This window comes from Zosterops lateralis, assembly GCF_965231275.1.
Source record: "Zosterops lateralis genome assembly, chromosome: Z".
Taxonomy (NCBI): Eukaryota; Metazoa; Chordata; class Aves; order Passeriformes; family Zosteropidae; genus Zosterops; species Zosterops lateralis.
In genome coordinates this window covers 56,961,107-56,982,175 of record NC_139800.1, presented here as the reverse complement: position 1 = coordinate 56,982,175, position 21,069 = coordinate 56,961,107, and positions in this window count along the sequence as shown.

Sequence of the window (21,069 nt, the reverse complement as noted above, 5' to 3'; positions counted from 1 at the left end):
GCAAAGCGAAAGCATTTGTTGACTGAGTTAACTGAGGTACTGAGAGGTACGCCTTGCATGTCTGCAGAGCAATTCCCATAAAAGATCCAAAAACGTATGCATCTGTTTTCTGGCACAGTGCACTACAGTGTGTGACCCAAAGTCCCAATCTCATTGCCATTCATATATTTTTAACTGTTTTCAACTAATCTTTTAACAATGGGCAACTAATCTTTTAACCCTTGCAAGAAGCCAAGGATCTGGTAGAGGACAGATACATAGATATAGATATAGATGATATAAATTACATAATTATGTATTCATGTATTTCAAACACTGTAGGAATATAACCATGTGGTAGGCCAAGGCCTCAGGTGACATAACTTCTGCATCCAGAAGCTTTGGTTTTATCCTGGGCTTCAGCGAGATCATGATTCCATCGCCTTCAATGAAAATGAGAATTTTGATTTTGACTGAAATGGGATTGCAACTGAAACTACCAGGTTATTTTAATAATTCCTCCATTAGTGAGACTAAATTTATAAAATTATAGAATCATTAAGGTCAGAAAGGAGCTGTAAGATGATTGAGTCTAACCTTTGACTGAACCACCTTGTCAACTAGGCTATGGTGATAATTGCCACGGCCAGTCTTTCCTTGGACGTTTCCAGGGATACTGACTCCACCAACTCCCTTGGCAGTCTGTTCCAATGCTTCTTTCTGATGTCCAACCTCCACCTCCCTAGCACAGCCTGAAGCCATTTCCTCTTGTCTTGCCATGAGTTTCCTGAGAAAGGAGGTCTATCCCTACTTTTCTACAGTTTCCTCTGAGGCATTTTTAGAGAACAGTGAGGTCATCTCTGAGTGTCCTTTTCCCCAGGCTAAACACCCCCCAGTCCCTGAGCCACTCCTCACATTTCTCACTCTCTAGACCCTTTCCAAGCTCTGTTGTCCTCCTCTGGACTTGCTCCATCACCTCCACATCCTTCCTCAATTTAGGGGCCCAAAACTGGACAATTGCATTCAAGGTGTGACCTCATCAGTGCCCAGCACAGGCCACACCATTGCTAGCACAGGCCACACCATTGCTGACACAGGCCAGGATGCCCTTGGTCTTCTTGGTGCCTGGGCACAGCAGGCTCATGTTCAGCCAGTTGTCAGACAGCACTCTCAAGTTCGTTTCCTCTGGGCAGCTTTCCAATCATTCTACACCCATCTTGTAGTGTTGCTTGGTTATTGCAACCAAAATGCTGACCTGGCACTTTGCTTATTGAAAGTCATCCAATTGGCCCTAGCCCATTTGATCCAACCTGTACAAAACAAAATCTCTGCCTAAATCAAATGTCTGTCTTTTAAAGGCTGTCTTCACAGTTTACTTCAAGTGTATGTTTTTAAATAACTGACTTTTTATGTGTTCCTGATTCTTGCTTTCAAAATGCAGTGAGATTGTGAAACTATTAAAACGAATTTCAAAAAGCAAAATATAGTTATCTTCTGCTAAGTGAATTAGAAATAGGTTTTAGGGGTGAGAAAATAACTTCTTTACAAGCACTTGAGTCATTAAGCTAATCATCTTTCCTACTTAAGTGAATAGATCTAGAAACAATAATAATTTCCTTGGGAAGTTCTCACTAATTTGCAGATGGTTTTTGCACAAAAGGAAGCCATGCTGCAAGTGGTAAATGTTCCTTAATATTACTCGACTGCAAATAAAACTTTCATTAAGAAAACCTAGTATAAGGAGTTATCGTAGGTACTACAAAATACTAATTTCTTTTAAATTAATAATGGAGTTATTTTAACCGTCTCCTGCAGGAAAGTCCACATACATAAATTGGCCCTCATTCTGGGTACCTTTCCCTATTTTAGATACTGAGCCTTACATTCTATGCTGTGGAATATCCCTTCGGCCAGTTTGAGTTATCTGTCATCTGCTATGCTCCCTCACAAAGAAAGAGTCCTTGTTTTAGGATAAACATGACATACAAAAAAAAAAAAAAAAAAAAAAAAAAAAAAATCCCCATTCTGTTTCCAAAACTGTACTAGCTGCTGAGAAAAAATTAATTCATCTCACCTGGAATCAAGAGAGTACGTGTAAATCACCAACCTCCTTCTCAAGTTTGTCGCCGTGCGCCTGTCCTTAGCGGCTAGCCCGAAATGCACGTGACAGCCTCCACAACTTTGGGGGGCACTTGACCTCGACCTACAGCCAACTTCTCTGCAAAGGAGCCAGGTGGAAAAGAGGGAAGGACTCTCTTGGAGTGGGGGAAGGAACAGTTTATTCCAAGCCCGGGTTCTCCGAAGAGAGCCCCGAGCTGACCAAAGCACCGGCTTAAATACACTCGACCGCAGGGGTGGGGAAAGAACAGAGCATCCAATGGAGTGGAACCAGGGAGTGGCCAAGAAGTGGGGTGATCCAGTTAGGGAGGACCAGGGAAAAGGCGGGAAAGGCCCCAGCCAATCCCCAGGCCCAGGCCTCAGGGAGATTGGCATGGGGGGTGTAGGGGTGATGGACAGGGCTGGTGGCGGGAAGGAGCAGCCAATCAGGGGCTGTCTCCAGGGCAGGCAGGAAGAGGGTTATATAACTTTCTAAGTAAACAACAAAATGGAGGGTGAGGGACAAGGCCAGGGGAGCCATCTTAGAGGAGCAAAACTGGGGTACATATAACTGAATTATACATAAAACATAGGAAAACACCCACAAAGTTAAATTGGTATCATGTCTTCATAACAGTAATAAAAAAGACATTTCTTTTCTGTGATCAAGGAAGATGAAAATTATAATAGCACAAACTAGTTATTTTGTGATCAGGATCAAAGCCTAATTGCAGTACAAGCTAAGGAGAAGGTCTTCAGAAACACAGAGAAAGGTGAACAAATGTAGCAGTAAAATGTAAGACAAGTGAGCCTATTACAACGTCCATCTAGACAGTAGAAGAATCGAAAGGTGAAAAATTCACTAGCAGACATACTGTCTGCAGACAGACGGGACAAATGAGATAGAAATGAAGAGGAAAAAAAGGACAGGATCTTTGTCAGGTAAGAGAAATTACTAGAAGAATTATGACTCCTGTAGAAGTTGATTCAAAATAGAGAAACCTGAGAAAGAGAAAAAATCGTGGTGTTTAAAAGATTCTTCCACATGCAACTTAAACAAGTGTTTGCTTTTGTCTCAGTAGATCCTATACAGATAGTATTTTAGAGTAGCAAATTCCCCAGTATAAATCTTCAAAGATGCCAGATGCACAAACAGCAAAATTTACACTGTAAATTTTCCCATGCTTTCAATCCCAAGTGCACAAATTGTTTGGGTTACACTATAAGCCTGGGAGCATTCAACAAGATTCAAGATTCACAAATAGTGCAATTTGTTGACTACTGTGACAGAATAGGGTTCAAAGGTCACTGCTGATAAATCTACTGATGTTAGAAATCATAAGCAATTGTATTTTTGCAGAATAATATTTACCCAATAGGTGTTCCCGTGAGAGAAGATGGGTACAGCCCTTTGACTTTCCCAGGATACATAGAGTCTCCTCTGATGTTTCTCCACTCTTAAGATATATTCATATTGATTTTTTTGAGGGTGGGGAAAAGACTTTGGTTCATGTTATTTCATAGTAAGAAGGAGTTTGAGTGACTTCAGTCGTACATGTCAAACATATACAGGTTTTACTTCAATAGCCTATGTGGGTGCTTGAAAAGTAAAATATATTGTCAAGTTGATGATGCAAAGTTCAACTTTCAGTCACTATTTGCATCATTCTTTCATGTTAATTTCTCTTACCTTCATTGTTTTAAACAAACCATGACAGCAACACTTCTATGCTGCTCCATGCTCTGTTTCATGCCTCTCTTAGGGCAGTGCACCGAGCTCAGTGTTCCACATCCTAATAGGATGTTCCTCATCCTATTACTAGCACAGGTACTGAGCTTCATCTTTCCACAGCACATTTTTCCACAGCACTTCACAAGCTTTTAGCACAACAGGGTGAAAAATAAAAATTGAGATACTCAGTACCTGTTTTGTATAGGTGCCTGAAAGAATCACTTTGTGAAAACTCCCCATATGAAGTACTTAAATTATGTTTTGCCTTTGTTAAGTGAGAAAGAAATTGGATTATATTTATCTTTTCTAGCTTCTCTACTAATTCACTGGTTTTCTGGAAATATGTCCTGTGATAAAAACTCCATATTCTCAAAATCACTGTTCAAATCAGGAAAACAAAAGCCTATGAGATATGAATATTGGCACAGTAAAAAATTAATTCACGTCACTTGGTTGTCTTGGACAACCACCTGCATTTTGTTCCCTTATTTCTAAATAAGAGAAAGCAGAAAACAGTTGACAGTGTGTCAGATGTGACTGGAAGCATACAGTATGTTCACTTTCAATCTTTCTCTGTCCTTTGTTGAAGGATAAAATCTGATACATGAACTACACACTCAACCACCACTTGCTGAATTGTGATTCAAGTAGATAGTAATTTCAACCTTACTAATGTAGAACTGAAGTCTGAATTGGTGTTTCACTGCCAGAACAGTTTTATTTGTGTTATATTGATGGATGCAACTTTGCAAACACTTGAGTATATGTGATGTGAATGACAGAGTCAGGGATCAACATTCAGTAATTTGGTTCATTCCAAAATCAGTACATTAAAGCAATACATTCAATCGTTCATTTACATTCAGCCTGGTTTTTTAAAGTATGGAATCCTCATCAGCTGTTCTCTAAATGTAAAAGTGTCACTGTGATTAAAGGCATTTGTCCTTTTTTCTTATCTAACACTAGATAATGCTCAGTGAGGTAATTACAAATTCAATAAAAATTTAAGGGCAGTTAAGCTCTTTTCAAGGTGTACAAGTTCTTATGAATCCTCAATGAGAGCAAAATTACTGCTGAAGACAAAACTTCTATACCATCATTATTCTTAAAATGTCAAATGTTAGATAAAAGATCCAGAGATAAATCTCTGCCCAGCTCTTAATCTTCCAGATTCTGCAGAACTTCAAAGCTGGCAGAATTTGCTACAAGAATTTGTTAAATATTATTTTGTACTTGTTACGTGCTTGTTAGAAGCCATTACCAAAGTTTTGTCAAAGTATTCTTCAAAAAGAAATAATTCTCCATGACATGACAGAAAATACTAAAACAAATAAAATCCAGATGATATTTCCTAATGCCATAATCAGAATGAAAGACATGGTTCTAATGTTTTTTAATAAATGAAAAAAAAAATTTCACTAAAACTTAGAAAAGAAAAAGCAGCGTCTTCTTATGAAAAATATTGTGAAACATTTTGCTTTGAATTTGTGAATACTTTCTGGGCACAGCACTGTTTTTCAGCTAGAAGTAATTGTCTCACTCAGCAAAGTGTCAGTTTTTAACTTGAGTCTAATTCTTGAATTGCCTACATAGGCTAAACATTACCTCTTTTTCTATAATTTTATGAGTTTGTTGGAGTTTCCTGGTAATAAGTCTTACTGATTACTCTTTTTAAAAATTATTCTTTTCTAATCTCTTTAAAAGATTTTGTTTTCCCTTGCATATTACCAACGTTTTTATTATCACTGTAGTGGAAACTTTTGAAGGGAGATTTTATCTGAGATCATATCAGAGAAGAGAGGGAATTCAAAAATATGCTGTAAGAGTTATTTACCAATGAAAGAAGACCAAGAGATTGCTAATCAATTTACTTATCTGGGATAAATAAATATTGAAATATTTTAAATGAAAAAAAAAAAAAAAAAAAAAAAAAAAGAAGAACAAAATATATTTATCTGGGGTTTGTATATGTGTATCTGTACTTCTGTGTATGCATGTGGTTATGCATGTATGCACTCATTTGTGATTTAAGGTAAAAGCATCCCAGGAAAAGGGAACACGTCTTCATCAACCAGAATATTAATTAGAAATCAAGAAGTAGGGAACAAAAAGGTACCAACAAGCCACAGCTGGGATCAGTGGAGGTAAATTAGGATGAGCTCCATGAAAATAAAAACTGTACGCATCAAATGCTTACATGAAATCAAAACAGATTTGAGGCAATTTCTTTTTCACTATAAAAATAAACAAATGGGAAAAGAAGGTTGAGAAATTTGCTAAAAGTACTCAGAATATTAACTCTATTTCACCACGGTCTTTTTGTACTAGAACTGAATACTGAATACTCACATTTTTAAACTGTTCAACAGTCAGTTGAACAACAGTTGTAACTGTAACAGTCAGTTACAAATCAAAGGTGATATAGTTATGGTTAGCATAATACAGAATTCAAGTTAACAAACCTCAAGACTGGCAGGGACCACCACCTTGCGGGTCCTAGGCTGGATCATCCTGAAGTTCACTTGCAAATGTGGAGGAAAGGACCTGGAATCATAAACCAGAGAATGGTTTGGTTTGGAAGGGACCTCTCAAGGGCAGCTAGCATAATCTCCTTTCAGTGAGCAGTGACACCTTCAGCTCAATCAAGATGTCACCAGTGGCACAATGTCTGCACACTGATTCACCCTTCCTTTCTCTTCCACAATCCAAGCCAATGAAAAGTAGCAATGTAGTAGCAATGGAATCCAAGTAGCAAAGGACCCGCGACCAACAAATAAAAACACTTACAGCCAAATCTACTTGTCTTTTTAGGAGTCTGACTTAAAACCTTTATAAATCATCAGGAGGTGTAGCTACCACTGATTTCTGCCAATACAAAACTGGCCTAAGATAAATTTAATACAACTATACTTTGTCACCTGGTGTTTTGAATTACTATAAATTTTGCTGACCAAGACAGACACTGCAGCAAAACTTTCAAGCTAGATTGTCAGAGATGACTAGGAGCAGATAAACTTTACATAGGCAAAATCCATCAAGAATTCCTTTATTATGTAAAATAAAGAGAGAAATCTTATCCAATATGTGTGACCTATTCTACCAAGCCATGAAGTTTTAAATTCAAATGTGCATAACACCCACAGTGTAATTTAATTTACAAGACTCCTAAAACAAATATTTGAAAATTCTATATGAAAATTTACCAAGAGTTGAGAGTGTCCTTTCAGAGACATTCCATAAACTGAAAGATTAATGAAGGAATTGAATACATTATTAGCCTTCAACATTGTGAAAAGAGACATTACAGAAATTTTAAGAGTAACTTTATTTATCTACTAGTCCACATTCTGCTGCATAAATCTGAAACTCAAGAACAACATGCCAGCCCTCTAAATACTGCTATGAATAGTAAGTGCTGGAAATACTATACTATGCAATCTATTATTTCAGTAAGGACAGAGATATTCTAAGAGTAGCAAAAGAATACATGATCATATTTTTTGGAAAGGGTAATAAAATGGTTGCCATGTGACTTAGTCTAAATCTAACACGTTCACAGAGGCTATCAAACAAATGAGAAAACAAGATTCCTGTCATAAAAAAATTAACCACTTTTTGAAGAGTTCAGTGAACTGAAGCCTCTCTTTACAAGTGTTACAGTGTTGAAACAGCTCAGAATATCTTATTACAGTGTTTCATGTTGAAAGGAATGCAAACTAAGTACAAGAACAACCTCCTAGATAAACAGGAGTTTTTTCTCCCTTCTCTTATGTCACTTAGCAGTGAACCATCATTTCAATATTGTATATAATTCAGACCTTTGAAGTTTTATTTGCCTTCATTTTTCCCCTGGATGTTCTGTTTAATAAGGAGAAATTCAATCCATAATGGGTTCTGATGACTCATGTTAGGATGATAAAGAAAAACCCATCCTGCAATATTTTACTTCCTATGACAAGAGATCTTCCAGGTGCTCTAGAGGAACGTGGTCCAACAGAAGACCTCTGGAGAGCTGTCAGGTTTACTGATTGCTTTCAATCAATGCAGATATGAACACCAGAAAGCTGAAAGAATGGCCTTAACAATCTTGTCAAAGGAGAAAAGTCATATAAACCCCCACTTACAAATAAATCAGATAGCTGTTAGAAAAACATCTCAAATTGCTAAAATTCAGAATCTTCTTGAAACAAAAATATGTAGGAGGGGAAAGAAAAGACTTTGAATGTCTGCAAACTGAAGTAACTGGTTTGCTATAGCTACTAATGGGGGTCTCATGATACAGAGTATTATGAATTTACTGTTTAAGTAGATACCTCACTGTGCTTTTTTTTAATATGGCTTTTGAGATACTTAATGTAGAGCTATATCTATGACTGGCCCTGTAATTAGCACAGTATACAAGTAATCTGCTCTCCTCATGCTACGAGATCACTACTTCTGATACTGAGGCATTGAGAAACAGTCATAAACTATATTTCAAAATTAGCATTGAGAATATAGATTATCTTGAGGAGCGTATGTCAAGGATATCCATTAAGTAGGGCTTTTCAGGTGACACCATCAAGAACACATTTTACACAAGCAGATGTTTATTTTGATGCACTTTTTCAAAGAAAAAAGATAACTATGAACAAATTAAAATGATTGGTGACATAATTACAGAGCTGAGTTAAAGTTTGTTTTTTCTAGACTAAAGTGAACAGATGGCATGCAGATTACAGAGCAGATTTTAGTAAAATGAGGTGGCTAATTAGTTCACTGCAAACAGTACCTGCTTTCTAGAAAACATAAAGTCTGAGCTAGGGATCTCTAGTAAGCTGGTCAATTTTATAAAAGATTCCATTCCCAGGCTACTTGACTTTAAACCAGACTGTGCCAAGATATAAGAATTTGGCACCAACTCCACCCATGGTGGTGTCATAAATATCTGTAAGCCTTTCAGAAATCTCAGGATACAATAAAAGTTGTAATTGTGCATTGCCAAGTAGTTAAAGGCACTAATTCTTTCACAACCATGGGTCAATGCTACTTGGATTCCATACACTGACTTTTAAAACCAGCTAGCATTACTGATGATGGAAGAAGCTTGGCAAGCAGAAGATTCAATCTTGAGCAGCAATATTGGTAGAAAACTATTTAAAATCAATAGGTATACTCTAAAAGTCATGGTTCTACATTCTGTTATATACTTAGTTTAACTGTCCAAATTACAAGAAACAATGGTGTTCTGTTGGTGTTCTCCTTCACAGCAAGCTTTTTAAGCATGAGATCATTGATTGCCAGTTTTTTCTTCTCTGTAAGGAAAGAATGGTATCTTTTGAGGCAAGTGTATTTTTCTGTTCCAGCCCACAAGATTAAACCTGCTCTATAGTCACAAGCAGAATTTCCTGGAGCTCTGTCAAACCAGTGGTGTGGTGTTGCAGCAGGGGTGGGTGCCAGGAAAGGACTTTACGCTCTCTCCCTTTAAACCAGAGGGAGTGGTGCAGTTTTGTACCCAGCAGTACCAGAGAGACATCAAGAAACCAGAGTGAGCTCTGCCAAGCAGCACCGTGGTGGTCAGGGCTGGAGCCCTTTTAGAAGAGGCTGGAGGGCCTCAGCCTATAGATGGGTATATCTATGGGTAGAAAAACACAAGTTCTTGTATGCATTACATTATGATAGTTACACAAAATATTCAACATTGAGCCTAGCAATTTAAAAGAAATTGAGAAAATGTCTTTTTGTGTATGCTTGAAAGATCACTGGAAAGCAATAAATTACTGAAGCTCTTTAAAATTTTCCCCTTCTCTTAACATTTTAATGTGCCATTTCTATAATGATTGTATGCTATCAGACTCATTCTTTAGTTCTTGTTTTACATACACACACTGAGATCTAGCTATTTCTTCTAAATTTGACTGTTTTGTTAATTCATACTCAATTTAACTAATTTCAGTTCTATAGTTAAATAAGAAATATCAATTGAAAAAATAAACAAGGGACAAAATTGTTTATTGCATTTTATCAGGCTGTCCTTTCAAAAATATACTTTGTAATACCCTTTGTTTTGAAACAAATAAATCTGTTATCAAATCACTGAAGTAAAATAAATCCTCATGGACACACAGTGTTTCCAATTGTTACATTTTTTTCCTTCTGTCCTCAACATACTTAGAGATGTAGTAACCACTTTATTTAAACACAATTAAAATGGTGCAACAGAAAATGCACCATTTTTTTTTTTCAGTTACATTTTTGGCTAATGAGACCAATTTATTAGTCTGTTTCTTAAAAGTTCAGAACTCTGTTATTTTTATGGATCATATAGCAAAATTTCAATTTTTGAAATAAAAAGAGGAAGTAAAAAAAAACATAGATCAATTTAAGAGAAAAAAAGTAATGAGGCCAGTAGTACTAAAACTGAAGTAAAAATGAATACCAGAGTATTCAAAAACATTCAGTATTTCTGTTGATTTTATCTTAAATGTACCCCTAAAAACTGTCTTCTAATTCCACATCCTACACCAGGAACCAAGTGCATGCACTCAAAGCTGTGTGAAAATGTACAGCAACAAAAAATAGTAACTATCAGAAAGTTGTTTTCAGAACTGCACTCCTAATCAAAATTAAAATCTTAATACATATGACTCACTCTTCTTGAAGTCAGTAGGGTCATTTATGTGTTTAAAACCATACATAAACCTCTGTATTTTATTAGCAACAGGGTTTTTTTTGTAAAGCTTCATAAGCAGTTAATGAAAATAATTGAGCGATAAGTAGGAAAAAACATAAATGCGAAAAAAGCCACATATAAAAAATTTTAAAATAATAAAAAATTTAAAAGACAAAAGAAATGGGAATTTTATCATTGTTCAGTGCTTCAAAGGACATTTCTTCCATTTGCCTCGCAAACCTTTTCCAAACTGTTGCTTTCTCATAAGTTTTGATTTAGATCACCACACATATTTCTAGTCCCACTGGATTAGCCCTCAAGTAAAAGATAAAATCTTAAACGAAGTCACCAAAGATGCTAGCAAACATGTATCCAATAAATTTTTCAATTAATATACTTTTTGAAGGAAAGTTGAGAACACTATTATGCTGCTTTTCACCAGCTGCTGCTAAGGCCTTCTGTCAATGCTGGAATCAGACTTATTAAAGACCTTAACAAGAAGCTTGTGATTCACTGTTTTTATGCTCAAAATCACGGGACGATCAGCTGCAAGAAGCAAACGCTTGTCCAAGGTTGGATGTTTGCAAATTTCACAACTTCTTAGATAGAAGGAAAAGGTACTCGCTTTTCCCAAGATGAACAAAGTGTTACACTACAGAGGAAGAAATATTCATCTCTCAACGAGATCTTCTTCCTAACCGAGGGTGTCATATTTTGACTCCAGTTGTCAACTAAAGATAGTGCAGTCACACTTGCAATGGCCTCCAGGAGGATGGGGGAGAGATCAGAAGCATAAAAGTTCATTTTATTTAGCCCAAAAGAATACAAGGATGGTTTTGTGTAGTCAGAGACCGGCTCAGGAGATCTAGAGCTCTGATGGAATTAGAATCTTGCTTGTTAAATCTGATTTTCTTTTACGACAAGATAATCCACCTCGTCAACCAAAGAGAAGAAGTTGTTCAATTTCAGCAAAGCTTTTGATACAGTCCCTCCCAGGACCCTTCTGAAAAAAACATTCATCATACAGCTACTTATAAATGCAGATAAACACATCATGTGATGAGTGAGCACCTGCCTCACTGGTCAGGCATAAAGTGTGATGTAAGTAAATGGGGTGACATCAGACTGGGGACCTGTCACTGGTGGGGTTCTGCAAGGCTCCATCCTTGGTCCAATGCCCTTCAGCATCTTCATCAAAAATAGTTTGGACACAGGACTGAGAATACTCAGCAAGTTTTTCCAACACCACTAAACTGGCAAGAGCTGTTGACTCCCTTGAGGGAAGGGACAACATACAATTATTAAAATCATATCTGCTTAAGTAGCTTGTACAGTAGTTTTTTTAAGTTGAAATACTCTCAGTAGAATGAATTTCTCCCAAAGACTTACTTGGCACCTTCCTTTTAGGCACAGAGATGCATCTGTTGAGCATGAGGATAGTTTTTCAATTAATATTCAAAATGCTTATTTTATCACGATTTAAATTATTTAAATAATTAATAGTTAGTTGGTTTTGTTCCATTTTAAAGTAGAACAATTAATCCTTTCTTTCCTTTTATGAAAGGTGGCCTAAAATCCATTAAACTCAAACATCAGTGACACTAAAAACACATGAAGCTGCATCAGACCAGGAAAACAGGAATTCCAAGCAAAATAAAAGCAGGACTTTTCTAGTAATATCTGTGAGGAAACCAGAGAGACACAGCTCTACAGAGCTTAATTACTAGTTAGTCAGCTACACACTTCAGCTGAGTATATTAATATGAATTCCATCACTGTTTGACGACCTAGAAATTTGCATTGCTTGCAAAAATATCAAATTAGGTGAAATATCCCACACACAAAATTATTACTCTGATTGAAAAACTGCTCTTATGAAATGCAGTTTGATCAATATCTTAATGTGAAGTGGCTAGCCCCCTCACAAAATCCTCTACTGAAATAATACATTTCAAAGTTTCAGCTTATTGGTTCTTTAGAGCACAACTTTTTTATGCTAAAAACCAAAGCAATACTGAACAAGTATGTTGGGTTACATGACTGTGTTAATTGTGTGGAAACAAAAATGAAAAGAAGTAACCAAAATCAGAAAAAAAAAACTTATTAAGAATTAATTTATAGAGGAAGTTCAGGGTTCAGAGTAGAGAAAGGAAGTAAATAACTGGCTGGAGTAAATAGCTATTAATGTTCTTTCATAGTGTGTCTGTGATGACAAAATAACATTGACATGAATATGTATGTTGCTTTAACTATGCATTTGAAGAATATTCCTCTAGCAGCTGACTTCTGTGCCAGAGGAGACAAAGTCTCTTTTACTATTTATTTAACTAATGCTGAAGATCTTTCTATTTCTCTAGCATCTACTTCATCTACTTCTGATACTACAACCACATTCTCCAGTAAATTCTCTTTGAAATAATTGTGACAGTTTATGATTCTTCTCCTGGAGGGACTAATAAGGTGAAAGACTCAGCCACCACAGAGTTTGGGGAATAAAGGTGATGAATAGGCATTCTAAACAGAGTGGAACCACTTGTGGTTTTTAACCTCTGTTTTATAATCCACAGGGAGAAATTGTTCTAGCTGAAATATCTAAAATCTTTGAAGCATAGCTAGTAGGGAGAAGGACTGATACACTGTGTAAGAAACTAAAATAACCATGCCATGTGCCATGCAGCAGCTGTGTAGAAGAAAGACCCCTGAGAAAATTGATAAATTAGGATGTGATTTTTACAAGCTATAGGATGCTCTTACCACTAGACTCTACCAGGCATGACCTTCAGGGAGGCTATAAGGGGTTTTTTTTTTTCCATTTTCTTGTTTTATAGTATCATAAAAAAGAGACTAAGTATAGGATTTTTTTTCAAAATTTTATATTGAATTTTCACAATTAATGTGTAAGCAAGAACAGGATCAGTTTTCAATTGAAGACTTTTTCTAAAATTAAATATCCGAATTGATATAATTTCACATTATATGTAATTCCCATTACTTTTTCAAATTGTTTCCATTAATACCTCAAATTTGAATGAAAAAAGCTCCCATGCTTGTAATATGTGTAAGATTCAGAGAAGTAGTGAGGAGAAAATCCAATTTCTATTGGAAAACATGAGCTAGAAGTTAAAAGTTTTAACAAGTTAGTACAGAAAAAAAAAGATAATATGCTAGACGCTATAAAAAGTCTAGGAAGAATATGGGAAATTGTCTCTAATTAATTAATTATACATTGACTTAACTCATACAGAAAATTATGGACTTCACAACAAATGTGAGTTTTTGAATGAGTAAAATATTATATGGAATCATATGTATCAAACTGAAGATTCTCTGAACTTCTTTTAAGAGGAGTAATTTTCTTTTGTTGAGGACTTACCCTGTGAAACCAGTTTGTAGTACTGTCAACTGTAAGATAGCCTGACTGCTGAGAGCTCATTTGTTTTCAAGAACATGGAGAAATATGAATAGCATGAAAGAGTAAAGCCTTTTGGTTATAATATAGGAAAATGTTCATACTTTTAAGCTTTATTTGTTTTTGTGCATAGAAGACATGATGAATATATTTGATAAATACTGCTGAATAAAAGTGAATTCTCTTGCTAGAAATCTACTTGTGCTGTTCTAATCTAGCATGGTTATAGCAGGTACATGTTATGGAAACAAATTCAAGAACTTTATTCTGGAAAATTATCATAGATCTCTCCAAAAAAGGTAAAGGTAAGATTGAAATATGCATAAAAATAACGCTGAATATTAAAACCTTCCCCAGATGAATAAAAATCAGTAATAAGAAATACTATATTAGAAAAATAGATATAAAAGATACAATAAATATTTTTATGTAAGAAATATCAGTAGCATAATGCATGATAGTCATAAAATCCTGGAGTCCCATGCTTCATTGTGGACAATGCAAGCACAAAAGAATTTAAAAAAAAAATCAGACTCAATACATATTTTATTTAAATAAAAGTTTGTGGGTTTTGCACAGCACAGAAAGAGGAGTCTGGCAGAGAATCTGCTGATAAGCAGCTTTCCCTTTCAAAGGCTTACTATGCCATGGAGGATTTTGAATCATTAGCACAGATATTTTGCTGTTGCAAAAACCAAATAAGTTACTGAGCTGTTACGATCAGCTTGCTCTGAAATACACTTCATTCAGAGTGATAACACTACACTACAAGGTTTTACTGCAACTAAAAGCCAGGGTGAAATGTCTAAATTGTGTCAGTATCAAGATTATTACAACAAGCAGTTATAGTCTACCAAAATTCACAAAGAAAGCTTGAATTAGCAATTGTGACTATGTGATTTGCTGTCTAAAGCTAAAAAGCAATGTCATAAATGACCCTTGGGTTTGGAAAACATTTTTTTCCTAACAGCATGAGCTACTTATTTGTACTTATTTGTTTAGAGAAAAAGTAAATAGAAAAATTCAAGATCTGGTAGATCAGTAAGTTCAAAGTTTCTGCTGGTTCTATTGCTCAAGGTACAAGTCTTACTGAAAATATGGTTAGAGTCATGCTTGAACCTAATATTAGCAACTTAACTTCACATTTGCCAAGAATATAAGTTCTGGCCTCTACTGTCACACCTTTAAGTTTCACACAGCGGTTTATTAGAGTGCTGAACATTCATTTAACACAGAATACTAGACAGGATGAATATATCTAAAACAAAAAGAAAAGCTAAAATCATTCAAAACATCTTAGAACACAAGCAGATTTTTTCATATCATAACTAAATTTCCTGTGGCTAATAAAGAATCACCAATATGTGTTAGTCAGAAATAACTAGAATGCTCAATACAGATTCCCAAAAGCAGCTCTGCTTGCTGTAAATCAAGGATCTGATGAAACTTCAGGGACACACAGCTATTCCCTGCAAAAGAATTCTGAAAACAATCTTGAAATCAAGTAATATCTTAATGAGATTACACACAAAGAGAAAAAAAGAATTTCCTAATTCATTTTGGAAAAACTATAGGAATCACCTCTAAAATTGAAAAAAATTGTTTTCATGTGCAAATATATTGGAGGGGGGAAAGGGTTTAGAGGTGAAAGAGATTTTCTGAGGTTCTTCACTTCAGTGAAACAGCCTCAGGTCACGGCTTGAATTCCTAGAGGAAATTACACAAACAAAATCCAGTTTTTCTTTAGGAAGTTTCAAAATTCATAACTTAAATACAAGTGGAAAGCTGAAAAAAATGCAATCATACATGAGATTTGTCTCAGCAGAGCAATCAGTGGAATCAGTTTATGAAAAGCTCTATGTGGATGTCAGCACTAAATTTATGCTCTGAATTCTCACAAGTGACATAGGTTTATGCAACCTGACAAGTACCTGTGCTACCTCCTCCAGAATATTTTATTTTCCAGGTCATTGTCTCTTAATTTTTCATATATGGTAGCAATTATAGATACATATACGCTATGCATTAAACTTGACCCCAGGGTTTGTTTTCTGTATTTTTGACGCATAACTGCTGAGTTTGTTTCTCCATGTTAGAAATTAAAAACAGCAAGAAAAAAAAAGAAAAATAGAAAAGGACAAGTCTGTTTCCTGATGTTATAAACTGTTCCTATAACACTGAGATATTTGTTTCAAATATTTGAAAACTTTACCTAGAAGCAATGCTTCTGTGTAGGAGAAATGCTGGTCTATCAAATACTGTGCAACTATCATTGTGGAACTTCCAACATCAGGGATCAGCGGATTTTCCCTTTGTCCAAGAGTATTCTGCAATAGGTCTAAAGTATTAAAATGGAATTTTTGCTTTTTATTTTTCCCTTGGCTCATTTACTTAATTTTATTATTTTGTGTTGTCCATCTTTTTCTTTCCCTGGCAATTCCTTTGTTAGTTCTGATGTGCTCAGTTTGGCATATGCTTTAAAAATGCCTGCCATTATTTGTCAACCTTTGCAAGGTAATTCCCAACAATTTTCTGTTCCATATATATATATATATATATATTTCCATTATGTTATGCAAGGTCTAGTACTAAATCAAAACTACATTCCAGGTTTATAAGCAATGTGAAACAGAAAATCTGTGACAGACGAAGTGAATTAGTGTATAATACCTCTTTGTCCTCTAAAATGTAGAAATATTCACTGATAAACACAGCTGCTGTATTACTGCAACAATTTTTTTGTTGATTAAAAACAAATGTATGCTTTTATACACAATCGAATATAAAAATTTAAAAGATTACGTCACTGTTGAAAAATTGTACGAGTCTTTTTCCTTGCTATTTTTCAATAGTTTTAGGTAGTTTGACAGGAAAGATTGAATAAGACTAAGAGCTCCATTATCTGTAAGTACCTGCATTGTAACTAAGCACGCTCCTAACAATTTCATTCATGTTCACAGATTGGGATGTATGAAGTAATTTTTTTAGAAATTCCTTAGTGACTTTGGATATCAAATCTCATTTTCAAATGTTGCTTTGTACATATAAACTCCTGCCTGAGTGAAAATTTTCTTCTACTTAGGTCATAATAAACTAAAAGAAATAATTTGATTGGATCACATTTGTTTCCTTATCTCAAATCAGAATTTCATGGTCCACTGTACTCTACCCACTCAGACCAGACAAAAACTGAAGTTTTGCCTGACATATTTTTTCTCTAGATATCCCTCAAATATCTTAGACAAGAGATTTGGATGCCACTAAGTTAGAATATTCAAGAGGTTCCATTTAAGTCCATCTGTTTCTAATAATGCTATTTACAGGAGATTGTTGTAAATGCATTTCTCTGGGGAGAAAGAAGGTGCAAAAAGTTTAATGTTTTAAGACAAACATCAGAAATAAATTGGAGGTATTCAAAATACAACCACATTGTTTAGGCTGGCTAAAATTAACCTTATAAAATCACACCTTTTTTTGTTTTGTTGCCAGTGTGATTCTTATTGAAATATTTTTTATGAAGTCTGAAGCAAAAAGTTTAATTGTGTAAGTATTTCATTTTGCTGAGGGTGAAGCATGATACCTTTGGTATTGTAATTTTCTAATAAATTACAATTAATGCAAATTCTTTATTGGACGCAAATCAGAAATAGAAATATCTTTGCATGAAAAGGTTATTTAATGCCATAAAAGTTATCCTCAAGAACACCTCCTCTATTTCTTTTTTGAATACCCTTCTTTTGAAGAAGTCAAATATGAATTTTTCAAGAAATGTGTTCTTAATATCTGTTCTGACACACATTCTCATATTTTCTAAATCAAAACATGAAAACCAGTCTGGTGAACTACTTGTTCAGACTGGCTCAATGCAAAATAGAATAAAATTGGTATTAAAATTAGGGGGGGAAATATCACATAAGCAGGTATTTCTGAAGCTTTCCTCCAAAAGCCGTAACTGAAAGTGATTTCTTCAACTGAAAACAGATGAATCAGCAAAAGGCATAAATTGTTTTTGAAGCATTACTTTAGTAGTGCTCTTAGTAGCTTTCACAGAATGTTTGGTAAGCAAGAAGCTAAGTCTTAAAGATATAACTTGTCGCCGTGCGCTTGCCCTCAGTGGCTAGCCCAAAGCGCACGTGACAGCAGCCACGATTTTTGGGTCCTCCACCTCTTCCCGCGACAGACTCTGCGGCAATGGAGCCAAGGCGAAATGAAGGGAAGGACTCTCACGGAGTAGGGGAAGGAACTGTTTATTCCTGGCCCGGGTCCTCCGAAGAGAGCCCCGAGCAAACCAAAGCACTGGCATAAGTACAGAATTCTCAGGGGGTGGAGAGAGCATGAGCGGACCAATGGGATGGAACCAGGGAGTGGCACAGGGATGGGGTGATCCACTTAGGGGCAACCAGGGAAAAGGCGGGAAGGAACCCAGCCAATCCCCAGGCTCAGGCCTCAGGGAGATTGACATGGGGGGGTAGGGGTGATGGACAGGGCTGGTGGCGGGAAGGGACAGCCAATCAGTGGCTGTCTCCAGGGCAGGCAGGGAGAGGGTTACATAACTTTTGGGGTAAACAACAAAATGGAGTCCAAGGAACAAGGCCAGGGGAGCCATCTTGGGAGTAACAAAAACTGGGGTACAGAGAACTTCAACATACATAAAACATAAGCAAACACCCACAACTCCCCCTTTTCTTTTAATTAAAAGAAGAGCAGAAAGCTCTTATCAGTCCTTCACAAGGTGGTTTCTTCCTCTCGAGATACCGCACGATGTTCCTCCAGTTGTCGTAGGGCACTCTCGAGTTCCTCTAGCTCGATGTCGAGGTTTGGCCCCTCTTCGACGTGATTGATTGAGGGGGAGGTGTTTTCAGAAACAATCTTCATAAGGAGTCTTTTTATAAGGGCGAAGGCGATAGAAATTATAAACAAGATGAAAATAACTGTAACACAAGTTTGTATAATCGAGCCGGACCAGGAGGAGATTCCCCATTTATCAAAAAGATGGTCCAGCCAGCCTCCTGTTTCCTTTTTGATGGTGCCCACCATGTCCCGTATCTGGACAATGGACTTCTGAATGTCTTCCGCTTTACTTGTGAGGTTGAAGCAACATAATCCTTCAAATTCCTCACAAGTATGCTGATGGAGGAGCAGCAGGTAATCGATGGCCGCCCTGTTTTGTAGGGTGGCCTGTCTCGTGATTCTCTCCTCTGATAGGAGGTCCGTTAGAGCGTTGGACGTTAAATTGGCTTGTTTAGCCACCCAACATTCCAATTGGCTCAATTCTCCCATGTTTTTGGCAATGGCGACCCAGGGCAGGAAAATTGTCACGGCCGTGGCCTTGGCCCTGGACCAATGCAAAATTTCCGAATCACAATCCGGGTGGAGGTTAGCCAGGCCTCTCTTTTGGATTGGTGAGTGTGTGGTAGAATTTTTGCGGATCCAATTAACAATTTGAGTTTTATTGGGGGTAAACAGCCCCAACTTCCCAAGAGTACATGGGCCTCCGATCACAAGAGAGGGGATGCCGGCGTAAGCCCTATCACCGCAGATCAAAAATGTCTTGGGGGGAAGGGCAAGGGGTTTGGTGCTGGAGGTGACGGCTACATGGGCCAGGGAGGAGCACCACTTACTGGCCCAGTACACGTCCTGCACCTGTTTAATCTCATGATACAGTTTCCGCTGGCCTTCGGCAGGGTAGAATGTAAAGTGGATGCAGTAGGGAGCGGGGGAGGAGCCCAGGAGATCCAGCTCCTGGAGTTCCTGGGAGACAACGGGGAGGTGATAGACCCATTCTTTCCAAAGGGCCAGCGGATTCTTGATAAGATGGGAATTATGATTAATTTCTTTAAAGTGGTTAACGGCAATAGGCTTACGGTTATACGTTGCTTTGAACCTCAGGAGTTGAGGGGGGTACTCACTCTCCTGGAACGGGATCCCCACGAGACAAGATGACAAGGGATCACCTGCTGCGGCGGAAGACAAACAGATGTGGTCCTGTCCCAGCGACTGGGCCAACGTCCTCCAGACGTTGGCCTTCGGTTGCGGGACCATCCATGTCCAGACACGGGTGGCGAGGCTGGCCAAAAGCATCACCCTGATGACATTGGGGACGCCCGGGAATCTTCCTCCGGCGGTGGTGGGCATGGTCCGGCTCGCGGCTCTCCTGGGGGGAGAACTGAGAAAGAAACTTAAAGTGAATCAAAAAGCCACTTGGGAATCCCTGGTTCCAGGTCAGAAGGTAAGGCAGGGAAGGGGAAGGAGTCTCCTTCTTCCTCCCTCGGGGGGAACATCCATGAGGGCAAGGTGTTCACAGCTGTTATTGATGCCCTCTCTGCCGGGCCCTTCTTCTGCCCATCATCTTTTGGACCGGACCTTCTCTTCCTCCGCCAGGAGGCGATTGTGACCTGAGCCGGAGTGGAACCCTCTCTGGAAGGTTTGGGGACATAGGGCCTCACATTCCGGGAGGGGATCCACCGCAAACTGGTGTCTGTGGAGACGCAGGCATACCCGCGCCCCCAGGTAATCAAATCATGAGGTCCCTGTGTCCTCAAAGTTTCCGGGTCTCTGATGAGGACTTTTGGCCTTTCGTGGGGCGCTAACCGTGCACTCCCTCGAAAGTGCCTCGTCACTGGCGGGTTCATGGTCTCAAAAGAACAGTTCAAAAAATTGATGGTAAACAAGGCACGGGACAACCTGACGGCGGGTGGTTCGTTCTTGATGACTGCGTTCTGCTGGGTGAGGACCCTCTTGATGTTTTGGTGGGTCCTCTCCACAATCGCTTGACCCGTTGGGGAATAAGGAATGCCCGTCTTATGACCTATCCCCCACTGCTGCAGGAAGTTGCAGAACTCCCTGGATGTATACGCCGGGCCATTATCAGTCTTAATTGACTTGGGGATGCCCAGGAAGGAGAAAGCGAAAATCAGATGCCGAATGGCATCTGCTGATTTCTCCCCTGCGTGGGCAGAGGCATAAACTGCGCCTGAAAAGGTGTCCACCGAGACGTGCACGAACTTCTGCCTCCCGAAGGGGGCGAAGTGCGTGACGTCTGTCTGCCACACCTCACAACTCGATAGCCCCCGAGGGTTAACCCCGGTGGGCATCGGAGGGACTGAATTCCGCTGGCAGGTGGGACAAGCGGCCACAATCGCCTTGGCCTGATCACGGGTCAGATGGAACTCCCGGACCAGGCCTGGGGCATTCTGGTGG